A 26,132-nucleotide genomic window follows, 5' to 3' on the forward strand; every position below is an offset into this window, starting at 1 on the left:
CACAGTGAACTTTAAATTGTCACAGCCAGCCACCTGCTCTCACAAGCACAGTAAGTGTAGATGCTTTAAATGGACTTTAGAAAACTAAAGCCACCATGGCTGGACATGAAACAGATATTTTCCATGGAGTGCAAAAATGAGTAGTGCTGGCAGAAATTGTGCCAGAGCTCTATTGAGAACAGATGCTGTATATACTGCCACTGCATTTTCAAAATTAGTCAGGTCTACGTCTTTCTTTTACAATGGCACTGACAATTGATATACATCTATTCATAATTTTTATTTCCTCACTCTTCTCAGTATGTTATAACACCTTAGAGGATTTGAAATGAAATGTATGACATTTACCAAGTGTTTTATTTTACTGTTCCTTCCTTCTCATGCTTCAGAAGCAAAATGTCTGGTTTTGTCGAGTTCTTGACTGTGCACCAGTATCATGTTATCAATACCAGTAATGCTACAAGAATCTGAATGGGACAGGAAACCCAGCTCCATCCCAACAGAATCCTGATAAAAGATACAGTTGTAATCAACTAAAGATAGACAGGAACTATAATGGCCATCATCTACAGTAGCATATTGCAGTAAATAGTGATCAGTTCTAATGGTTATATGTTATTTTATGGGTTTCTGTTCTGTGCTGTGGCAGGACAAAGTAAACCTAGACCATTCCTGACAGGTGTTTGTCCGACTTCTTTTCAAACTGTTCCAATGATGGGGACTCCACGACCTCCCTTGGAATCCTATTCCAGAACTTAACTACCCTTATAGTTAGGAAGTTTTCCCTAATATCTAACCTAAATCTCTCTTGTTGCAGATTGAGCCCACTGCTTTTTGTCCTACCTTCAGTGGACATGGAGAACAATTGATCACCATCCTCTTGATAACAGCCCTTCAGATATTGGAAGAGTGTTATCAGACCACCTCTTTGTCATCTTTTCCTCAAGACTAAACATGCCCAGTTTTTTTCAACCTTTCCACATAGGTCAAGTTTTCTAAACCTTTTATCACTTTTGTTGCTCTCCTCTAGGAAGGATGTGGACAAACTGGAAAAAGTCAAAATTGTGGTGCTCAGAACTGGACACAGTACTCCAGCTGGGGCCCCAGCAGTGCCACATAGAGAGGGGCAATTACCTCCTATGTCTTATATACAACAGTCCTGTTCATACATCGGTATGTGGTTGCACAGTTTTTATTCCCATGTTTTGGTAGAAGTGCAATCTCCTGCTTTCACAGCTGTATTACAATGAAATAATATTTATTTTGTTACTTTCTCATGTCCTACACTACATTGACAAACCCGAAAACAAACTATAATAAAACATTTTAAGAATATGATGCAACTGATGCATATGTCGTATTCTAATTAGCATGAATAGGCGCTGAGTACACATATCCGGGGGGAAATAAAATGTATGAGTAATAGTTGTGCTCTATGTTAAATGCATAATTAATTCTTCACAGAAATAATCAAGAAAGTAAAAAGGCTTTGAAAACAGTGGAGAACAAAAGAAATGAGAAAATAATGCTAAGTGGTGGGTCTTTTTCCTTTTCAAATAAATCAACACAGGTACCAGTATAACCTCATCCATCAAAAACTCCTGCTCATTTTGACTGCTGAACACTGATAACTCATTGATAAATGGCTATAATCTCCCAAGTAGTGACCTGCTGTAATAAGATTTCACTAATAATCAATATTATCAGCAAATCACAACTTCTAATGATCATTCTATGGCTAGATTTATGGCAATATGACAATATTCTAGCAACTGATAGCTATGCAGATCATTCCATTTTTTTCAAAGGACACCATTTATCCATCATTAACAACATTACAGTGACCTCGTCTATCAGAAAACCTCTACAAACTGAAAAAAAAAATGCTGAGAGACTTCAAATCTTTATTTTATGGGTGATATTTCTGCATAGTTTTTTGAATCATTTCTCTTTGCTGTGGTGTTTTGCTTATTTTTTTACACTCATACACCCTGCCAACACAATCAACAACGAGCAAAGTCTAACAACATAGCCATGGGCCAAATCACTCCATCCTGCAGCAAAAACCATGAAAAGGAATTAGGTAGCCAGACCCTCCTTCTTCCCACACATGGATTTAGTCTCTCACAGAGAATCTGGGGACATGAAAGGACTACATCAAGGCCTTCTCCTCCCACCACTCTGCCTGGAAAGGGAAGATGTGTGCACAAAGGGTCTCCTCAGTGTGTAGATCTAATCACATAAAAGGCCTACTCCTGTTCTCAAAGGCAATGGCAAAGGCAAACTCCCATTTACTTCAGTGGGAGTAAGATCTGGCCTGTAATCACAGCCTATCACATATTTAGGATACTGTTCAGTAACTTCAACATCGATGACTGTTTTGTCGAGGCAGCCCGGGATTCCAAGGTCACCATGATCAACCATGGGACTAGCCATAAGGTTGGTCATATGCTTTATCTAATGTTTGAGTTAGAACTGGAAGTAGCATAAGTGAATTTTTTTCTCATTCCACAAACTAACCATTGCTTCTAGAGATACAAGACTGAAGTGAAGTTCCACTTATCCTGTTGGGGCAAGGTACATGTTTTGTTTTCCCTCAGATGTTAATGGAAGACCAGCACTTCGAAACAATAATGTTCTGACAGACCACTCCATCAATTGGTTGGTAGCACTTCAACATGATTGTTTCTCCTCAGCTGTTCATTATCACTATTATTTATTCATATTATTGTGGCATGTAGGAGCCATAGTCATAGCCCAGGAGTCCAGTGTGCTAGGTATAGTACAAATCACAGACTATCTGGGTTGGAAGGGACCTCAGGAGATCATCTAGTCCAACCCCCTGCTCAAAGCAGGACCAATCCCCAGACAGATTTTTGCCCCAGATCCCTAAATGGCCCCCTCAAGAACTGAACTCACAACCCTGGGGTTATCAGGCCAATGCTCAAACCACTGAGCTATCCCTCCCCCTTCAAAATTCTTTAAAAAGACATTAAAATCCTCTCTCCTGGCTTTGTCCTCACAGTTCATCATGGTTTACAGATTAACTGTGAGAACAAAAGTGGAAAGACGAGCTGGAGCGAAGGTAGCAGAAGTGTACAGCTGACTCTGACCAGTTTTTTTCAAATCTCAAGACACGGTTGTGTGTGGGAGGCAAAAAAAATGTTTTGGTTTTTTTTCTCTAACACAAGCACTCAAACAAATCTCAAACACTGAATTTTTTTTAGTAGTGAACAACCTCTTTAATGCAAGCTCTCGCTCTTCAGTGGCAGACAAGTCCATCCCATTGTGAGACAATTTTCTGATCTTGGGGAAACTACTGGATTTTTATTTTTAAATTGGAAATGTCTTTAAAAATCTCTTCTTCTTTTTTTTTGGTTTTAATAGCTGAAGTGGAGTTTGAGTTTTTACCTTTTTCCCCTTCCTAAGTAATCATAAGAAACAACAACAACAACAATAATATTGATAGAGACAACCTTCCAGATGGTAGGTGGGATGAGCAATAAAGAAATGGAAGGAGCAGGTGTTGCACCAGATTTCTGCCCTGATGGTTACATTTTGACACAGACCAGACATCTGGTGCATATATTTGTCCCAGGTCTGGAGTGTGGAAGGCAAAGACTTGGGGATCTGTGAGAGATCACAGAATTGTTGATTCTGAAAATTGTAAAGTAGTCCTGATTGTCCTTCGGTATGTTTTCTTAAAAGACAGAAGCACTAAGGTAGTGACATAAATCTGGGAGTACAGACCTCAGTCAAATAGACTGAAATCCAATTAGTTATCCAGGTATACAGTCAGAAGGGGATTGAATGATGTAATAGCATCAATTTAGGAATACAGGCCTGAAGCACAAACAGGAGACATCGTGGTGGCACAGATTCTTACAGCGAGGTTTTCTTAGGAAACAGGACATTGTTGTGTAATAGAGACAAGGCTTGAAATATTTACCCACTATCTAATCATCAGAGGACTAAATAACTAGTCAAAGGTGCAAATAATGGATCTATCACTCCCCTGTGGCCATATCTCCAAAACACACACTGTACAATTAAAGCAACAGAACATATGCAACATATCATGAGCACTGATTGACAATGTCAATCAATGTCTTATTTTTAGATATGCTGAGCAACCACATGCCCAATGGAAGTTATTGGGTGCAGCAGGTGCTCAAAGCCTCTCAAAATTAGGCTCCAGCTTTCTATACATTTTTTCCAAAATGTTTCTTATTACATTTCTCTTGCTTTTATGATAACATTTTCATTCCTGCCTTCAGTGACTCATTCTTTTCTTTCCTAAAATAGATCACAGCACCTCTTTTCCTGCGTTGTGTAGAATGTATGTTGCCTCTGCTCCTTGTGGCTGCTTCTAATCTATGTTCTCTCTACATTTCTTTCCCTACATTGTGTTCTCTGCCACCTCCCCTATGCTTCCTCTCTCCTTTCTTCTCTCAGTTATCCTCCAAAATTTGCATCTCTCAAAACCAGGCAGCTCTCTCAAAAGTTCTTTCCAATCTCAACCTTTCTGCCACACTCACTAACACACATTCAGCCTACTAATCACCATCTCACAAACAGCACACTGTACCTGGAGCTGCCTCAGGGGGCCCATCTTTCAGCTTCACAAAGTAATTTTGGTAATGATTTAAGACACCCATATGCTCTAATATCACATGTAAAATTAAGATCAGTTTATCCAATTGCTTTGTTAATATGTATAGAAAATCTAAAGTTATCTAGTGGCAAATGATATATTAGATACATTTTACATACCTACCTCTCTAAACTCTTCCTAATAGCAACTTGAACATGACTGAAACAAAAGTAACTGCATATGATGATTGACATACCAATGATTCTTCTCCTGAAGGAGTTTGTACTTGGGCATACAAATGTGAAATAAATCAAATTAGCATGCTAAGGAAATTAATACTAATATAAATAGACTGCTGAGTAGTCCCAGAGAGCTAATTCCCAGCAAGGGTAACTTTAATTCTGTTTTTATTTATGAAAATGAATTCTATCAGAGCTCCATTTGCTAAAAATGCCCACAGCCCTAGGCTATGCCTAAAGACAGAGACATTATATATGTTGCAAATACCAACCATTTCAAGTATTGTTGCTGATAGTTACTGTAAAGGTAGCAAGACTACAATATAATGAGAATGTAGTGGGGTGGTCCCCCGCTCTTGCCCAAAGGGCTTAAAACAGCCCTGGCAGAGGGCTGGGACAGGGGGAAAGCTAGGCTGATTGGGGAAGTAAGCACAGCTGGGAGCCACGCCCCCCAACAGACCACAGCCGGCCCCTATAAAAAGGCTTCTGAGAGAGAGGGAGGGACCTGGCTGCAGGGACCTGAGCAGAGTACCTGAGTGGAGCGGGGCTGAGGAAAGGCAGAGGAGCTGGGGAGGCTCCAGCTTGGCATAAGACCAACAGGTACTGGGGTTTGCAGAGGGCAGCCCAGGCAAAGGCAGCAGGTCTAAACCCAGCCTTGCTATGATGAGTGGCTTTTACACTGCAGTCTGCCCAGGGAGTGGGGGCTAGATGAGGACTGGCAGTAGCCCAGACTGAGGCAAGGTGGGGATAGTGGGTGGGAGTTCCCTGGGGAGGGGATACCCTGAGACTGAGGGGTTACTGCCAGGGAGCTGCACCCCAGATAATGGGGTACCAGGTCTGGGAGGGACATGGGGGCCAAGCAGCAGTGGGACACCAGCCAGCAGAGGGCACTCCAAGGCTGGAAATGAGCTAATGCCTGGAGATGACCAGAAGGAGGTGCTGCAGGGGTGAGTCTTGCATTGCTACAGAGAACAATTTGGAATTTAATGTGATTAAATGTATACTTTACATAATATTTAACCTCATTTTTTCCACATATTTCATTAGAGCTTCTCATCTTGTTCTTTGCTAATCAGCAGCTATGGCTGATGTTCATAACAAATTAACAGTTCTGTATCACCTTTCAAAGTTTCAAAGAATTTGTACCAAACTACATTATTGTACCACTAATTCAGTAAAACAAGCCCTTAGGCATAAAAATAAAATGACAAATGAGTGCCATAACAGTTCCAGTAGTAATTGGATATGGCAACATCTATAATGACTACACAAAGACATTTCTTTCTCTTGCTCTTAGAATCACAATTCTGTCTCTCTAAAATATAGTTGAAGAAGCAAGATTATTAATGGTAAAAAAAAATCAAAATGCCTTAGGATCTAAGGAAATGAAGGTTTTGTAAAGAACTCCAACAACTAGCCATCTTTTGTTGCAGAGTATGTTTCAATGTTCCATTAATCCAAAAGCCTCATTTCTTTAGTCACAGACAGTCTCTGGAGTGTTGTTTTAAACCCCTCCACAAAAAAAACCCCACATTAATTCCTTTTTATTCCCATCAGCTTGCCTGAGATATGACAGCATGCCACATTAGAGAGCTTAGGTCTGAAATCATTCAGGCTAGGAGCACAAATGTACAGAGTCTATAATTTACACAGGATTCCAAGACTGAGAGGTGCTATATACCTCTGCCGCTGGCTAAAAATCCTACATTATCAGCCTACTCTAGTATGAAATACTCCCTGCTTAAAAATATCAGAGCTATGATGATTCCACTTTTGGATAATGGGTCTGGATCCTGATAGCCAGGCTGGTCACAATCTCACGTTAACTTGCTATCTCATGTGCAGTAATGTGGTGCCTCATATATTTCCCAGACCACCTGCAAGACTCCTAAGGCTTACAACCATTTAAAGCCTTACTCAAGAAATTCTGCTGTGAAAAGCAAACAGGTGAAATGGCAATTAGCATGCACAACTTTTAATTCTATACCTTGGTATTGTCTTATTATTACCGGCTACTCTTCTGTTCCCCCAAATAGGAACAGGATGCCAGAACTGGGAAAAGAGAGACCAAGAAGCCCTGATGCTAGAGTTGAGGATGAAATTCGGACAAAAATGCAAGCAAATCTATCCCCCTTCAATCAAAGGGAGCTGATATTACCTCTGGATATAGTACTGGCAAGACCATAACTAGAATACTTTGTCCAGCTTGGGGGTTAAAACATCAAAAATGAAGTTGAAAAATTATAAAGGTTTGAGAAAAGAATTACAAAAATGAATTGAGGTGTGGAAAGACTGCCTTACAATGACAGGCTTATAGAGTTTGGTTTTTCTTACCAAAGAGAAGGTTAAGTACAAAGAAACAGAAACTGGAATTTCCGCCCTTTAATTTCATCCTAAATCAAGCTAAAAAATGGAAATATGTTTTTTTTCCATAACATGGACAGTTCCAAATAAAAAACACATTTGGAAATGGTGAAACTTGTTGTTTTGGCATTTTCGATTGAAATGAGACATGTCATGTTCCCAAATCAAAATACTTCATTATGGATTGCTGAACTGACCCAAAATGCTTTAAGTCAGGTCAACATCAAACTACATTGACCTAAGGTGCTGTAGTGCCTTATGGGAGCTGCAGTTTGAGGATCTCTTGACTCCATTTTCCTCTATGGTTTGAGCTCCCTACAACTCCCATGATGCACATGCAGCCATATGACTCATGTTGATCTGCACTGTTCATGGACAAGATAGTCTGGTCAAGGAGACAAACCCCTAGGAGAGAATGGGCCCATCAGGAATCCGAACTACAACTCCCATGAAACAATGCACCACCATAGGAAAATACAGTTTAATGTTAAAGGATCTAAGAGTGGAAAGGACCTGTTCCTGGTTATTGGCCAGCTACAGCTTTCCTGTCTCGCTAAAAAAAATACTTCAAAGAGAATGGGGAGCAAAGAGAGAACAAAGAACGACAGCATGCCAAGCCTCAGTCTGATTTACCTGGAGCACAACTAGCAGCACCCACCACCATCAATCTGAAAAATAGATCAGATTAAGGGAGTCATGTGTTCATATGCAAACATGCCTGTGCTTAAAAAAAAAAAAAAAAAGGGGGGGGGCACATTTTTTTTCAGAGTGTCCACAAATAAGGCTCGTTGAAAGTGTATCTTTAAAAATGGTGGTTATTTTGTTCCCTCCAAACAAACAGGGATAAGGCCATACTACTTCTTTGGGAGGAGGGCAGGAATCCTCTTGTGTGTTTTTTTTGTTTTTTTTTGTTTGGGTTTAAACCAGCTCTACTTACAACCTTCCCTTCTCACCCCCACTCCCCAAGTAAAATATCTTGTGGATGGGAAAGGGTGAAGGGACTCCATTAAGCCATTTTGGATCATTTGCCACATCCCCATCCTACTACAATGAATAACCATGGAATGAAAAGGAGGAGATTCATTTACAGAACCTCCCTTAGCAGTGCTTATATTAGTAATATATAGTATTTACAGTAATGCACTCAGCATGCTATATAAAAGGAGGGACAAAGTCCTTTACCCTGACAAATGTACCAGTTATATAAATTCCAGTCAGATAAAACAAAGGGAGAATGTGAAAGGAACCCATCTACAACAATTCCATCCTACTGAAAAGATTAAATAGGAAAAGGGAGTAAAAAAAAAAAAAGATTAGTGTCTCACCAGATATTGTATGTAGTCGCACAGTGGAAATCATATATAAACATGCATTTGTAGTACATTAAATATGTTTTTCAAATGTAAACTCTGACTCACTAGTCAAATAGCCATAAGTAAGTCAGAATTACCTTTCATCAGAGGGGTAGCTGTGTTAATCTGGATCTATAAAAGCCACAGAGTCCTGTGGCACCTTATAGACTAACAGACATATTGGGGCATGAGCTTTTGTGGGTAAATACGCATGCGCATCCGACGAAGTGGGTATTCGCCCACGAAAGCTCATGCTCCAATACGTCTGTTAGTCTATAAGGTGCCACAGGACTCTTTGCTGCTTTTACAGAATTACCTTTGGCCATCTTTGTAAAATAAGATACCATGAAAACATGTAAAAAGAAAGTCATTAAAGCACTTAGTAATTGGCGTAGAAAATGGTCATAAAAATTCTAGTCCTGTAGCAGTAGTACTGGTTAATCGCTGAAGCTCTAGAGTCAAACTATACTAGCATAAGACCATGAAACTTATAAATTAGCTTAGGAGAAGTAGTTAGTCCAAGTAATGACTGGAGAGCTACATGATAGGTACTAGACATGGTTAATTCACTATGGAATAAAACATATTAGCATAAGGAAAAATAAAGGATATACTCAGAGAAAGGCACAATACTGATAGGCAGTGTTAGATTTCCACTGTTTCACCTTGTTGGTTAACAGCCTCATACCAACCACAAACTCAGAATCTGAATGAACTGGGTGCAAAATGAATGGTAATTTCTATCTACAGGTGAACCAATGTTGGTTCTTTTTACTTTAACGGGTAAGATAGAAGGCTAATTGCTGAACTGCTTTTATTCTCCTGGAATTTTATACTATTAATATAACAATTATTCAGTTCCTCTGTATTCTGTTTAGATTCACCTTATTAATCACTCACTGATTCTATTTAACCAGGACACCTGTGCTCATCTTTTTTGGTCCTAGTCTCACCCTTTCCCCAGTTTCCATAATCCCCCTTTCTCCCACCTCATCAATATCCAGATACCTCTCAAAAATGTTAGCAAGAACATAAGAATGGCCATACTGGGTCAGACCAAAGGCCCATCCAGCCCAGTGTCCTGTCTACCAATGCCAGGTGCCCCAGGGGGGAGTGAAACTAACAGGTAATGATCAAGTGATCTCTCTTCTGCCATCCATCTCCATCTTCTGACAAACAGAGGATAGGAACACCATTATTTACCCATCCTGGCTAATAGCCATTGATGGACTTAACCTCCATGAATTTATCTAGTTCTCTTTTAAACCCTGTTATAGTCCTAGCCTTCACAACCTCCTCAGGCAAGGAGTTCCACAGGTTGACTGTGCGCTGTGTGAAGAACTTCCTTTTATTTGTTTTAAACCTGCTGCCAATTAATTTCATTTGTTGGTGCCTAGTTCTTATATTATGGGAAAAAGTATATAACTTTTTCCTTATTCACTTTCTCCACACCACTCATGATTTTATATACCTCTATCATATGCCCCCTTAGTCTCCTCTTTTCCAAGCTGAAAAGTCCTAGCCTCTTTAATCTCTCCTCATATGGGACCTGTTCCAAACCCCTAATCATTTTAGTTGCCCTTTTCTGAACTTTCTAATGCCAGTATATCTTTTTTGAGATGAGGAGATCACATCTGTATGCAGTATTCAAGCTGTGGACATACCATGGATTAATATAAGGGCAATAAGATATTCTCCATCTTATTCTCTATCCCTTGTTTAATGATTCCTAACATCCTGTTTGCTTTTTTGACTGCCACCGCACACTGTGTGGACATCTTCAGAGAACTATTCACGATAACTCTAAGTTCTCTTTCCTGATTAGTTGTAGCTAAATTAGCCCCCATCATATTGTATGTATAGTTGGGGTTATTTTTTCCAATGTGCATTACTTTACATTTATCCACATTAAATTTCATTTGCCGTTTTGTTGCCCAATCACTTAGTTTTGTGAGATCTTTTTGAAGTTCTTCACAGTCTGCTTTGGCCTTAACCATCTTGAGCAGTTTAGTATTGCCTGCAAACTTTGCCGCCTCACTGTTTACCCCTTTCTCCAGATCATTTATGAATAAGTTGAATAGGATTGGTCCTAGGACTGACCCTTGGGGAACACTACTAGTTACCCCTCTCCATTCTAAAAATTTACCATTTATTCCTATCCTTTGTTCCCTGTCTTTTAACCAGTTCTCAATCCATGAAAGGATCTTCCTTCTTATCCCATGGCAACTTAATTTACATAAGAGCTTTTGGTGAGGGACCTTGTCAAAAGCTTTCTGGAAATCTAAGTACACTATGTCCACTGGATTCCCCTTGTCCACATGTTTGTTGACCCCTTCAAAGAACTCTAATAGATTAGTAAGACATGATTTCCCTTTACAGAAGCCATGTTGACTTTTGCCAAACAAGTTATGTTCTTCTATATGTTTGACAATTTTATTTTTTACTATTGTTTCAATTAATTTGCCCAATACTGATGTTAGATTGCCAGGATCACCTCTAGAGCCCCTTTTAAATATTGGCATTACATTAGCTATCTTCCAGTCATTGGGTACAGAAGCCGATTTAAAGGACAGGTTACAAACCATAATTAATAGTTCAGCAAATTCACATTTGAGTTCTTTCAGAACTCTTGGGTGAATGCCATCTGGTCCCGGTGACTTGTTACTGTTAAATTTATCAATTCATTCCAAAACCTCCTCCTAGTGACACTTCAATCTGTGACAATTCCTCAAAAGATGGCTCAGGTTTGGGAATCTCCCTAACATCCTCAGCCATGAAGACTGAAGCAAAGAAGAACAGAAGACCAGAAGAAAAGGAAGAAGGAAAATAAGCACAGTGGGAGCATGTAGCAGCATGTAATCACAATTCAAAACTAACACAATCTTACCCTTGTATCCTTTGTCTTCCATTTCCTTACCCATGCCCTCTGTTTCTTACTCATCTCACTCATTTTACCCATCTAAACTATGACTCTAAACCCATCAAGACAGAGTCTAGGTCTTATTTGTTTGTAAAGCACCCAGCACACACTGGATGTTGTGAAATTAAAAAAATAAAAATAAAATAAACCAAACTACTAGTACAACATGCAATTCTTAGAATACACATAAACAATTATTTTTTTTAGGGGGACTGGAAGCCTGCAGATGACCAATACTTTTATTGCAATGTTAAAAGCTTTGTAATCCAGAGCTCCATGTTTTTCTGATTAAAGACTCAAAGTATATTTTAAGGTCTGAAAGTATTATTAGTTTGTTGCATTAATTGGATGCAAAAGCTTCAATTTCCAATAGTCCTCTATTCACAATTAGACTTGCACTTGCACCAATCAAAGCTACCATATAATGGCAACCATGTATTCTGCACCTGAAATAGAAATCAATATTGTACTGCAAGACTGAAGCCAATGATAAAAGGCTCTGGTAGATAAAGAACCCTTCTCAAACATAAAACATAAAGAATTGGATTCAATAGCTACTGAATATCTCATAGGAAATAGGAAAGGTCTTTGAAGATAGTTACAGCTTATTTTCCTTGACATGTGTATAGCTACTGTTAATGGAACTCTTATAAGCTACTAGTTATCTGTACTTATTCAGTCAGTCTGTCTCTGTAGTAAAATGAAATTGTGGCATGACTGTTGAAAGTCCTACTAATGGATGTATTGTGGCCACAGACGGTTATCAAAACTATAGGTTGCTGAATATTAGAGCCCATTTTCCAGCTGTTATCATACAGTATTTAGACTCAACAAACCTGGGATATACAAAAAAGATTTGGAAAGTCTGATCTAGCATTCCACAGAAGTCTCTGTACAGAACAAAGAGTGTACAGGGGAAAAAAAGTCTCAATTTCTGTTGCAAATTAGATACTACTTTTGCTTCACAGCCAGTTAAGAAAATGATTTGTGAAATAACTGTAATTTCAAAAAGTAATTTAAGATTCTTTTTTTAAACATTTTATGCCAATTTCCTATGAGGAGAGAATGAACAAAGAAATGGCTTTACTGCACTGCTGAAAATGTGTGCTATAGCAATGTAGGTTTTATTTATATATATTCACATGAATATTAACATTCTCATACAGACAACCTTTGTGTAGTCAGAAACAATATGGCTATCCCATATTCATGCCAACTTTAATCATTACACTACACTGTTGTGTATCTGTATAGATACACTTATATAATCATTTATAGTAGATATTTACCAACATTATAATAATTAAATTTGCTTATAACTTTTTAGCACATTTATCTTTTGGGCTGAAATATTATCTCCTCTGTGTCACTAAAGGTGATTTTTTTTTTAATGTGAGTAAAATCCCTTTAGCTTTCTTTACGATATGGACAAATGGAAAAAAAAATGTCCATGGTAAAACTAAATTTTAAATACACTTTTCTGAATAAGGGAAATTTGAAAACTTGAAACATTACATAGACTCAGTCCTCAACAAGGGCTAGGGCATTTCTTAGGTATGGGAAAATAAATAAAGGTTGTAGTGGTTGAAATGAAAAAGCAACAGCAAAGATGAACTACAGGTCTGTCACATTTTACGCTGGGGTTACGTTCCGCGGTCAGCGTGTAAAGCGAAAACCGCTTATAGTCAAAATGACACTTGAAAATCCCTTAAACCACCCATAAAGTACAATTTTGTGTATACAACCCTGTACAATACTATGTATTGTACACAGCAATGTACTGTAAAGTATATAATAAAGACTACATATGCAAAATATAATTTTACATTATTTTAATAACAGACAGAAGAATGAAAAAATAAAAAAATGAAAACAGTACAGTACCGTAAACCTGAACAGTCACCAGTCATCCTGAACATTCTTGCTAGTTTTGTACTTTACACACTCCAATGATTAGTCTTCCTTTTCCCCTGACAACACTATTATTGAGTCATCAGGGCTTGATGTTGATCCAAGAGACGATGGGCCAGGCTTGGGTGACGGAGAGCAAGTCGTAGATGAAGTGGTTGGCTCTGGTTCAGCTCGAGAAGTTGATTGTGTAGGCTCTGCTGCTGCTGGTTGTTTTTTCTTTAAAAACATGGTGATTGGCGACTGTCGCTGTTGTCTCTTGAGCTCCTCAAAGATTTCTTGGTACGGTCTCAAATCATCTGTAATACTACGTGTGATTTTGAGGCTTCATACCATAGAGGGATCATATTCAGAAATTAAATCATTCAAGTGTTTCGCTGCTTGGAACACTTGAGAAAATTTATGAAGATTCCAAGTTGCTGGCTCTTCCTGTTCATCATCATCTTCGTCTTCTGTAGACGATTTTATCAGTTCCTCTAACTCTTTGTTAGTCAATATTTCTCTAAGGCCCTCAATTAATTCCTCAATTTCTTCCTCGAGGATGTCGACGAAGCCATCACCACCCACTTGCCTGGTCACCTGAACAATGAGTTTCACTTCTTTATCAATGGTTGGGAAACCCTTAAAATCACTCACACAGTCTTCCCATAAGTTTCGCCAACGTGCATTGACTGTTTCAGGCTTGATTGCATCCATTGCCTGTTTAATATAAGTGATGCAATCAGCAATGTTGAAGGACTTCCAGCACTCCATAACATTAACATTGGGATCAGCATCCATAGTGGTAAGGATCCATGAGAATGTAAGCCTCGTGTACGTGGCCTTGAAACAGCTAATGGCGCCTTGGTTGAGAGGTTGGAGGATGGAGGTGGTATTGGGGTGGGGGGAGAAAGACAACCTCAACATCGTTATGCGCAAACCGGAGTGCCACAGGGTGGCCAGGAGCATTGTCTATGATCAGCAACACTTTAAAGTCAAGTCCTTTTTCTTCAAGGTACTGCTTGACCTCCAGAATGAAACACTTGTGGAACCAATCCAGAAATAATGCTGCCATCACCCAAGCCTTTTTATTTGATTGCCAGAACACAGGCGATGGACATACTGTCTCTCAATAAGTCCAACACAGCCAGCTTTTCCTCCAGCATTGGAACACATCGCTGTTTCTTTGGTTGAGCACCAGATGAAGTAGGTGCCTTGCGTTTAGGGGCCATGTTATACAGTACGAAAAATACGTACTGTCTCTTTAAACTGTACAGGCACAATGGAGTCTCAGCGCGGCGAGATGCGCACAGTCTGAGAGGCACAGGGGGACTGAGTACTGTAGTGGGAACAGCAGATTCGCTTCTCCCATCTCACACTCACTCCGGGGCAGACACACTATTTAAACTTTTTTTTTTTGCCAACCCTCCAGGGTTATATTATAGGGGAGAACCTTATCACAGGCCTAAAGACATGCTGTTGCTGTCAAGTCTCCCCCAAAAAAATTTTAGTGGGAACAGCAAATTCGCGTCTCACGCTGGTGGAATCGCCCTTTTTTTTGTTGTTGTTGTTTTTTCTTTCTCCCGACTGCAGAAAGCTGAAATTGTGCATGTTAAATGTGCGTAAGATGCGACAGACCTGTATCACTTTATTCCCATATTATTTATCATGATACAATGCAAATATCAAAGGCTAGTTAGGTCATAAAAATATCAGGCAATGTATTTTTCACTCTTGCATTTTAATTTTGTTGTTTAAAAATATAAAAAGAACATTAACGTAATATTAAGGTTTCACAGTAAAAATCACATATGCAAAAGTTAAGATCGCAACAGCAACTAAACCTCAGGAGTATCGCACATGCTATGGCCCTGATTCTACAAAACTACATGCTTACTTCAAGCATTGTGAACAGTCTTCATTGACCTCAGTGAAACTACTCAGGAATTTGTAGTTAAGCATGTGTATAAGTCTTTCCAGAACTGGATCTTGTAGCATTTTTGTGGTTAAATGCTTAGTACAACGCTGAGTTTAATATGAATGTAAACATACAAGATGCGAAACAAAGCAGAGTATTTATTGCTCTTGAAATATTAGCTTTCACATTTCTTGACTTTAGCAGTGATTTTAACTGCATAGTTTTAAAGAGAAACAGTTAATTTGAAAAAAAAATCACACTTCTCTAGGTTTCTTTTTTATACCTAACGAGAAAATATGGATTGATCCCAGTGTCACATGGGGCTCACTGGGTATGTCTACATAGCAAAGAAAAATCCAAGCTCTCAAACTCTGTCACGCTGCAGGGTCCTAGATCCCAGGCTCCAGCCCAATCCCGGAAGTCTACACAGCAATAAAACAGCCCTGCAGCCCAAGCCCCACAAGCCCAGGTTGTTTGGCACAGGCCAACCATGGGTGTCTAGTTGCTGTGTAGACATAACTACTGATTCCAGTGAGGGTCCATCCATGTGCTGCTTGCACAGTTGGGACCATAGTTAGTTAAGCCTGTTATTTGTCTGCTTTTACAGAGCAAGAAGGAAGTGGTCTGACTTTATTTGAAATGAAAATATGATAGTAAAAGCTAATAGAATTGGCCTGGGAAGTTGGACAGGAATAGTTCCTTAAAGTATTTTGAACCGATTTTGTAACTGATTAGATTTCTTATTAACAACATCCTTTTAATATCATGATAATGTATGTTTTTGGGGAGGGTTGCATTTAATATTTATAGCTACTAGAAAATCTTGTATGTGAACTTGTGCATGCAAGAGAGAGTCAGAAGCTAACTCTTGCGCTCTTGCACTTTCAACTGTGTTAGTTTTTAAATTAGCTATTAAATCCTAAAATTAGTTGGAGAATGGGGTAAATGAGCTGGCTATTCTGAACAAATAACAGATATAAAACTGATGCCAATGTTTAACGGGTATGGAAATATTTAACATTTAAAGAAGCTTCCCAATTCCAGTTTCAAATAAATAGCTACAATTGATTATTTCTATTAAGTGTAAAACATCAACTATCATGAAAAAAGTTATCGACTTCAAAACGTGAACACTAGAAAAATAACTGCACTGTGCCATATTTAAAACTATGTCTATTAGTAATGTGTTCAGATCCCTCCTCAAAATGCACTTCTTCCATAAAGCCAGTCAATGCTACTTCATTGATTGCATCACTTTCTGTACTGGAGAACAAAAATATTTACACTGTCTACAGTGCTCTTTCTGTCCAGCATAGGGCCTGATCCTGTAAACAGAGTATCAGTCCTTGGCATCTGCACAGGAAATGAGCCCCAACATAGTAAAATATTATGCTACGTGATGCTGAAACCTTAAGAGGCTTGGAGTTTGTTTTGAATAAAAAGTCAAAAGTTCAAATACTTATCCACAACATTCACATGGGCTGAGGCCTCCAACAACAGTTGCATATGCAGTTTTGCATACAGAGTCTAGGGGAAATTTTAGAAAAATTTGGCATTAAAAGCACAATAGCACTTTTCTTAATAATAATGTCAGTCCCATTATTCTAACCCAAAAATCTTCAGTCAGAGTCGGCAGGCGGCCCATCAGGGAAATCCACTGGTGGGCTAGGATGGTTTGTTTACCTGCAGCATCCACAGGTTCGGCCGATCGCAGCTCCCACTGGCTGCGGTTTGCTGTTCCAGGCCAATGGGGGCTGCAGGAAGTGGCGGCCAGCACATCCCTTGGCCTGCACTGCTTCCTGCAGCCCCCATTGGCCTGGAACGATAAACTGCAGCCAATGGGAGCTGCGATTAGCCAAACCTGCGGATGCTGCAGGTAAACAAACCATCCTAGCCCACCAGTGGATTTCCCTGACCGTCCCGGCCTGCCAGCGGATTTCCCTGACAGGCTATGTGCCAAAATAAAGACTGAGGACGGGGGATATGATAACATCTTCAAATATGTTAACGGCTCTTATAAAGGGGACAGTGATTAATTCTCCCTATGTCCACAGAAGGTAGGAAAAGAAGTAATATTTTTAAACTGCAGCAAGGGAGATTAAGGTTAGATACTAGCAAAAACTTTCCAACTATAGGGATAGTTAAACTCTGGAGCAGACTTCCATTTGTGGAGGTTGTGGAACCCCCATCATTGGAGGCTTTTATGAACATGTTAGACAAAACACCTTTTAGGGATGGTTATGGTTTACTTGGTCTTGCCTCACCACAGAGGGCTAAATTAGATGACCTCTCAAGGCCCCTTTCAGCTATTTCTGGGATTCTATGAAAAGCGCATACAAAACATTATTATTACTATTACTGTTATAGCAAGTAAAATTGTCACCGAATTCAGACTTCCACCGATTTAGATGGGGTGAAAAATTGTATTACTTTTGCATTATCTTTGGGAAAGATGGACTAAGGAAATGTTATGATTTCTGTTTCATCTTGACTCCATTTAGAACTGCAAAAGCCTGAGGCTGAGACTTACTGGCTTCTAGTTACTGAAGTTTCTTATTAGATTTTGCATTGTGTCACTACAGTGCAGTGAAAAATCATAATGCATATAAGGATCTATGTGGATCTCTACAAAATATTTCACACGCAAATGACTCCAGCAAAATCTTTATTTTTTGTTGTTGCCCTTATTGCAACTAGATTAAAAAATCTACTTTACAAAACTGATGTGCTGCTGACACTGCAATGAGGAACTCCCACAAAAACAAAACAAAAATCCACCTCCCATGGGTGGGATAAACACTGCATAAAATATGAGGGATGAATATGTTGATAGCAGAGGAGTATTTATTTGGATTCCGATTCAGACATTTTCTCATAAGGTGAGGGAGGAGCTACAAAGTTAATTTAAATATCAGAGGGGTAGCTGTGTTAGTCTGGATCTGTAAAAAAGCAACAGAGAGACTAACAGATGGCACCTTCAAGACTAACAGATGTATTGGAGCATAAGCTTTCGTGGGTGAATACGCATGCGTCTGACAAAGTGGGTATTCACCCATGAAAGCTTATGCTCCAATACATCTGTTAGTCTTAAAGATGCCACAAAACTTAATTTAAAGTGCAATTGATGTTATAGTTTGCTCCTGACAAAGAGTTTAGGATAACATGGTGTTCAACTGACATTTTAAAATAGGGAGCAAAGATGAAGGTATTGTATGGAAGTCTAGGTATTGCCCCACTTTCCCCAGGACATATTTATTTATGGATCCACAGGATTTCTGCTATACCCCAGCTCTTAAACCATGCCTTGGAAGAACCACTTCAGTGTGCCATACTCCCATGGGGTCCCACCCTTCCTTAAGGATAGGCCACAACAATGCCTCGGAGACTGAGCCTCTGGGCTCCAGAACTCCTGTTTCACACTGTGATATACACCCCGCATTTCCAGTTGGAGAGACTCCTTTTTTACTCTTCAGTGATCCATGAACCTCTGCAAGTATTTGCGGTGACACCAGGCAGCCTTTCCAAAACAGACCAGGGTTTATTAGTCAACTGAAACATTGCATTAGAAAGTACTTAGATTAGCACAGAGAAGCAAAGGCTAAGACATCATTCAAACTGACCAACCCACAGCTACCCAGAGCGACAGTGCTGTGGCACCATCTTGGTTTGCTTTCTGTCTCTGTGCCTGAGTCTCCTAGTCCCAGGTGAGCCCCTTTGTCTTTCCAAAGGCCAACTCTTAACCTAGCATCCTGTTATCTCTTGATCCATTGTCCTCCTCCTGCTGACCATGCTGAGTTCACACGTTCTACCTGCTGGAGTTTCCCCTGGACAGATGTCAGCTGTTCAGTCATGGGATCCCATTGTTTTTTCAGATCCTCCATTGATATGGGTCAGATTCAGCGAGACCCTCAATGATCTATTCATATCACCCTGGACAGTTACATGACACAAACACCTTAAGTCTCCTGCTGTGTCCCAAGAGAAACTTTTAAACTCTTTTGCACTAACTGGGCATCAATCCCTAGTCAAGTAAAATATTCCCATGCATACCATTCATAAAAATATTACAGAAAATACTCACTTTGTCAGAACCTATTACTCGGTTTCAATCCTGGTGCAATCCAAAGGCAAAATACGTGCTTATGAAAACCATTTGTAAGAACCTCAGGTGTAAGTCCTCTCTGGCAGGGATGATTTACTAGTACACAGGAGGGAAGTATGCTCTAGCAGTAGGAAAATACCACAATCTTCCCTTCAGTATGGTGGTAGAATTGTTAAAGATTTCCTTCAGGACAGCACCATAATAAGACACTGGTCAGTCTTTTTAAAAAAAAAAGCCATCTAACTCAGATAACTCAGTGATTGTAGCTCAGTAGTTGCAATATTGTAAGCATTCCCTACAACAACTATAGGGATGTTTAAGGAATAGTACAAATACTGAGGTAACCATATCTGTTTATGTAAAACAAGATTGGTGGAATATAAGGGTGGATCATGGTATCCAGCCAGCAATCACTGCTTTACACTTTGGAAAACTAAAAATTCTGCAAAGGACAAAGTTTCAACTGTGCCTGCTGCAGAATGTGGTTTTCACTAGGTGGTTTGCAGTACAGGCCATCCATTTTTAAAATCTTGTATTTTGCATTGTATATCCTAATTAGTGAAATTAAAAACTAATCTGTTTTTAAAAAAGGAAAAAATGATTATTTTTGTCATGATTAGTAGGAGTGTATGGGGAATTACGTGGGACTGTTTATGAGGGAAACTGTAAACAACAACAAAACTCAACAGGAAGGAAAAGGATAAGCAAAGAAAATAAGAATTGAGGAAAATCAAAACACAATTCAACTCAGGTTGAATCAAATCTGAATTGTTTTTTAATTTGTTTTTTAATTAAAAAAAGTCAATTGTGGGTCTTATCCAGAGAAGGCATTTGAACATCCCAGGGGAGTGTCCTAACCATTGGACTAAAGGTGGCAGCACCACCACTCTCACCTCCTGCTCCTCATCCTCTGGCTGGTTTGTGAATGGCCAAAACAATTTGTATCAAATTTGCAAAGAGTTTTGGATCAACTGAAACTGATTTTTTTGTCAAATAAATTATTCATCTGAAAAACTTTGCCTGGCTCTAATCCCAACTCTTCCAAAACAATACATTTCCAGGACTATTGTTTCTCCTCTTGGCCATCTGTTGAAAATTTAACAAAACACTGGTACTTTCTTCCACTACAACATCTCAAAAATCCATCGCTTCTTCTCCATTCCTACTGAGAAAACCTTTCTTCACACCCTGGTTATCAGTCAAGACTCCCATCTGAGGTTTGCGTATGGGTGGGGAGTTTTGTATTAAAGGAGTTTAGAGTGATGGGCACAGGACAAGAACCAAATAGAATTACACCCTTTTTTTGTTTATATAAATGGAATAATACATGGAAAGAATAATAATTAAAACCACTACTACTTTCTAGACTACCTAACTCCTGTCTTGCACCTCTAATCTCTATCCAAAATGTTACTGTTAATCTCATCTCTCTCCCCCACATCACCATCCCCACAATTCCAAGTCCATTCTACAACACCTCATCTCCTTCTGCATTAAATTCAAACTACTCAGTTCCCCTTCAAGGCCCTGCACCGATCTGCTCTGCCTACACATTAGCTCTAGTTTCCCACCATTCCCTTGTGCTACCAGTGCCAATTCCTTTTGTATTTTTCTCCCCCAGCTATCCTTGGAGTCCCACATACCCTGTCCACTATCACATTTCCTGTCACATCTCATTTAAGGCTCAATCTTGGCCTTACCACCAGACTTGAACAAGGGGCAGAAGACCGCTGACCTTCCTTGGAGCAGTCCAGAAGGTAGAATGTGACTGCATCAGGGCTATACCTAGCACAGAATAGGTCCTCCTGCTTAGCAATGTTAAACAGTGCATCAGGGAGAAGGGGGTGTTCGGAGTCCATCCACTCCCCACATTGCTCTGCCCACTTTCACCAGAGAGGGTATGGACTTGCTCCATCAAAACTGCTCTCCTCCCTGTGCTGCCACAATGACCAACACAAGGAATCATCTTAGACACCCTTACTCCCTTGCACCACTGCACAAACCAGGTTATAATCTTGCCCTTGGGACAGGGATTGTGTTTTACTGGTTTGCATAGCTGTGACCGAATGCACTCCTGTATTCACATTCTACACACTATTGTAATAATCTTTGTACAAAATATACGTTGTGAGGTATCATAAAAAATGAATAACTCAATAACTCAAGATAAGTAATATCATGGTGAAATGTATGTAGCAACATGTAAAGTTATGATTTCCCCCTATATGATGTTGTAGCACATGTTCAATTCCACATAGCCCTGACAAGGCAGAAGTTGTTAAACAGGTCTAGCCTAAACCAGGAAATGTATCTTCACCTCAATTTACATATAAGTAGTAAATGGGGTCCTTGGGATAGCAAGATGGGGTAAACTGGTTTCTCAAGAACAAAAGATTAGCCAGGTATCAAAGTTAATGCTGGTCAAGTTGCCATTTTTGGCAACCAAGGGGGGAGGAACAGAGTGATCAGAATGTTAGCAAACAACAACATGGAACCTCTTTTACCATGAAATGCCATGTCTCCACCATCACAGTGGGAAGGAACTTTATCTTGGGGTAACTTTCAGGAAAATGCATTTCAAAGGGTGACTGGACTATACAAGTGAGGGGCAACAGCACCCCAGGTTCTCTCTCTCTCTCTCTCTCTCTTTCACCTAAGAAGACAAAAGAACCAGCCTTTGACTTTGGGAGGGATCCTGACTGGAAAATTAGATCAGCAATGTTGCTGAGAACATGTGGTAAGGATTTTACTTCAAACCAAGTCTACTTTGTTAAGTTTTACTTACTAGAAAGTCCTTTATCTTATTTCTCTTGTAACCATTTCTAATTTTAATACTTTATATTTGTATTCAAAATCTCTCTTGGTAATTAAATAAACTTGTCTTATTTTTAACATAAACAAATCCAGTGTTGCATTTTCACTGAACTGTTTGGGTAACTTCAGTTAAATTAATAAACTGTTGCATATTGATTTCTTACAGGGACAATGGACCTCTAAGATCTGAACTGCCCAGGAGAGGGCTGAACAGTGCAGAAAATACATTTTGCAGAAATTTCAGGACTGGTAGTATATTGGGATCACCTGCAGGTAGTAACTGAGGCTTCTGGAAGCCATAGTGTAGCTGATGTGTTGCTGACAGGCTGCTAGGTCAGTTGAAGGACCAGGGCTGTAATTATACACAGATATTCCGGGTGTGATCTGTACTCTGTCTGGCTGTTTGTGAGAAGCCCACGTCGGGAGCTACAACAGCAAAGTATTATGAAGCACCCAAAGTTGCAGGGCAAGTGGTGACACAACCCCTCACTACTCTGGATTGCACACCAGAATGTGACAACAGCACAGACAACCAAGTCCTCTGCTAAACATGCTACTCAAACTGAATGAGCCAGAGAATTAATAAGAGCCCTTACCATGATGTTTATTTAGGGATGGAAAACATCTATGTTAATGTAACAGCATCTTTGTCCAACTGTGATGCCATCCCAATCTCTAGGGAGAGACATCTTATCTCCTCTGAGTCAGCCCTAAGAATGCAGCTTTTTCAGGGTTCTCCTTCGAAAAGGACATCTTTTCTGAGTCAGCCCTGTGCAGAGAACCATGACAGGGGAAAGTGAAGATGTACAGCAATAACTGTGCTGCCACTGTGGATGCTAAATGTAGTGACATTACTAATGCTGTCAGTAATTTGTTTAGCGCTCAGCTTTAGAGTTTGTTTAGGGTTATTCTGACACATCATCCATCATCACACACTAGACATAAAAGAAGTTAAAAATAAAGCTCTAGTAACGTATCTCTAGTGATGCTATTTCTAACCATAATTCTTTGCCCCCCTCAATTCACTTCCACATACTGAAGCGATTTTCTTGTCATGCTTAGTTAGTCTACTTGGTAAGGATGAAAAATATTTAATGTAACTGCATCTTTCTAACTAGTTTTGTCACCCCCCAAAGAGTCACCAGTCAACTTTGTCGTGACTGTTAATACTGTAACCCAACTAGCATTAGCAAGTCATAGAAATCAAAGGTAGAAAAACTGTGAGGTCATGTGGTACATCCCTCTGCTAATGCAGGATTTTGTTTCCCAGAATAGATTGTCTAACCTTTGTCCATTTCACTTTTAAATGTCCTCAGTGATGAGGCTTGTAGCCATTTCCCTGGAAAACTAGTCCACAGTCCAATACCACATAGCTTCTGCTCATAGCACCTTGTACTGAAATTCCTAACCGAACCCATAGCCAAGACAGGATTAGCTTCTGTAGGTGATTGCTAAGGACTATCCAGCAAATAAAGGAAGTGAAGCTGGTGGCACTATGTAAATAGTGAACTAATGTTCCTATTGAGGCACTGAGCTTCTCAAGGTGTCATCTTTCAAATGATATGTAAAAGCAAGGTACTAACTTTTGAGGTAATGAAAGTGTTACCTCCTGGTTTCTGGCCAACCACCAAATCAGGTAACCAAATTCTGCTTTCCTAAATATGTCCCTGTACTGTCAATTTGAAAACTTTCCTATCATACAAGGATGAGCTTTTTCCAGGTTTGAAGTCAAAGGAGGCTGCATGCCAGTGAGAAATGACTATGACCACAGGAAAAACCATGAGGGGGCTTTGTGGCACCTTAGAAGCTATCAAATTTATTTGGGCATAAGCTTTTTCTGGGCTATAACCCACTTCATCAGATGCAGGGAGTTAAAAATACACTAGGCGGGTATAAATACACAGCACATGAAAAGATGGGAGTTGCCTTACCAAGTGTGGGGGTCAGTGCTAACGAGGCCAATTCAGTCAGGGTGGATGTGGCCCATTCACAACAGTTGACAAGAAGGTGTGAGTATCAACAGAGGGAAAATTACTTTTTGTAGTGACCCAGCCACTCCCAGTCTTTATTAAGGCCTAATTTGATGGTGTCAAGTTTGCAAATTAATTCCAGCTCAGCAGTTTCTTGCTGAAGTCTGTTTTTGAAGTTTTTGTTGTTGAAGAATGGCCATTTTTAAGTCTCTTATTGCGTGTCCAGGGAGATTGAACTGCTCTCCTACTGGTTTTTGAATGTTATGATTCCTGATGTCAGATTTGTGTCCATTTATTCTTTTGTGTAAAGACCATCCTCTTGTCAACTGTCTGAAATGGACCATCTTGATTATCACTACAAAAGGTTTTCTTTTTCCTGCTGATAATAGCTCATCTTAATTAATTAGCCTCTTAGAGTTGATATCACTACTTCCACCTTTTCATGTTCTGTATGTAGATGTATCTCCTTACTAAATGTTCCATTCTATGCATCTGAAGAAGTGGCCTGATGAAGAAATGGAAAATTGCTCTTGGGAAATTAAAATGGCATGATCTATGACAGCCTACACACCTGCAAATATTCAAACCACTCATTATTCAACCCATCTTATATATATATATATTCCTTTTATTTTCCCACATGGCCTATAACACAATCTTAGTATTAGGTAATTTAAAAGTTAACGGCCTGATCTTGCCAGGTGCTGAGCACAGTCTAAGAGGTGCCGAAAACCTTCAACTCTCATTTATTTCACTGGGAGCTGAGGGTGCTCATCACCCCCTGGAATCAGGCTTTAAACATTATGTGAAACTGCATCTTTGAAAAGCAGTAGAAATATTGAAGCCTTGATCAAACTAATGAATCTCTCTCAGCTCCACAACTGAAATGCTGGTCTTGAACGTATTTCATGATATCTGGGCTCTCATCATACTGAAAATAAAAAAGTATCATGGCATCCAAGTAAAATTCTCTGCTCAGCTAGGATAAATCCTTACTAATCACAGGTTGCCAAACTGCATTAGCCTCCACATAGCAGACCTGTTGTTAGAATATACTCTTCCAGTATGGGGAAAGAATGATCTCAATGTCTACTGAATTCTGGGAGGTGCCAATCTGGCCAACGTGATCCACCTGTATTTTGATGAAAGGAAGAAAAAGATAGTGCAACTGTCCTTCAGCGCTCAGAGAGCATGCAGAGCATTAGAGCAGAGCTAGTTTTTCCAACTCACCCATAATTTTCCTCAGTTTCATATAATCATTTTCAGAACTTCTTGCCAACCTACCTCACATGATAAAAAAGGCAAGCAGCTTTAAAAACATGCTCCCACCAGTTTAACTCTCTAACTAGTCTCCAGGATAGGCAGTTGACCTTCTACCACTGTTACCTCTGCAATATCTGTCTAGAACCTGTCTAGAACCAAATAGTCCTGGTCACCTCCTAAACCCAGATCTCCCGCATGATCACACAGAGCACTGTTTGTGTTCCAGCAAGCCAACACCTGTCTACTCACTTTTATTCAACCTCCTATTAGTGTCAAATCTATCCAATGCTGCTTTTTTGTTTCGCTTGCATCGGATTTACTTAGCATAAATGCAACTAAACTTACTCCATGTGCTGCATTTACAATGATAAGACACTTCATACCTTAGATTGCACTACAACAATAACAGTGTATGCAACTTAAACATGAAAGACTCATATTACATTTCTAGAGATTGTAATATTTGCAATACTGTTTGGTTGTGCAAATTGGAATATCTTAAGAAGCCTGAAGCCCTTTAGGTATTGAATAGAGTTCTGTTTCAGTGGGTAAGTTAAGAGTCAATTAGTAATCAATTTTGACCCCAACATCTCCCTATCGGCCCTCAAAGCTAATGAGGAGAGAAGAGCAGGAACTTATTAAATGAGTCTAATACAGCCTCCTCAGAGATCCTGAGTTTCTGTGTTAAACAAAATCAATCACTGCCAAC

The 26,132-nt window shown here is 39.5% G+C and overlaps 1 protein-coding gene and 1 long non-coding RNA gene across 6 annotated transcripts in view; one reads left to right on the plus strand and one right to left on the minus strand.

The window, feature by feature from the left end:
• Positions 1-26,132, minus strand: part of TAFA5 (TAFA chemokine like family member 5) — a 594,392-nt gene that overhangs the window by 219,174 nt on the left and 349,086 nt on the right. The window lies entirely within an intron of this gene.
• LOC120395432 lies at positions 5,604-7,311 on the plus strand. The gene is made up of 3 exons (XR_005592626.1): positions 5,604-5,780; positions 6,706-6,780; positions 6,870-7,311. It is a non-coding gene; the product is annotated as an uncharacterized LOC120395432 (long non-coding RNA).

The sequence above is a fragment of the Mauremys reevesii genome, linkage group 1, assembly GCF_016161935.1.
Source record: "Mauremys reevesii isolate NIE-2019 linkage group 1, ASM1616193v1, whole genome shotgun sequence".
In the NCBI taxonomy this organism is placed as follows: Eukaryota; Metazoa; Chordata; order Testudines; family Geoemydidae; genus Mauremys; species Mauremys reevesii.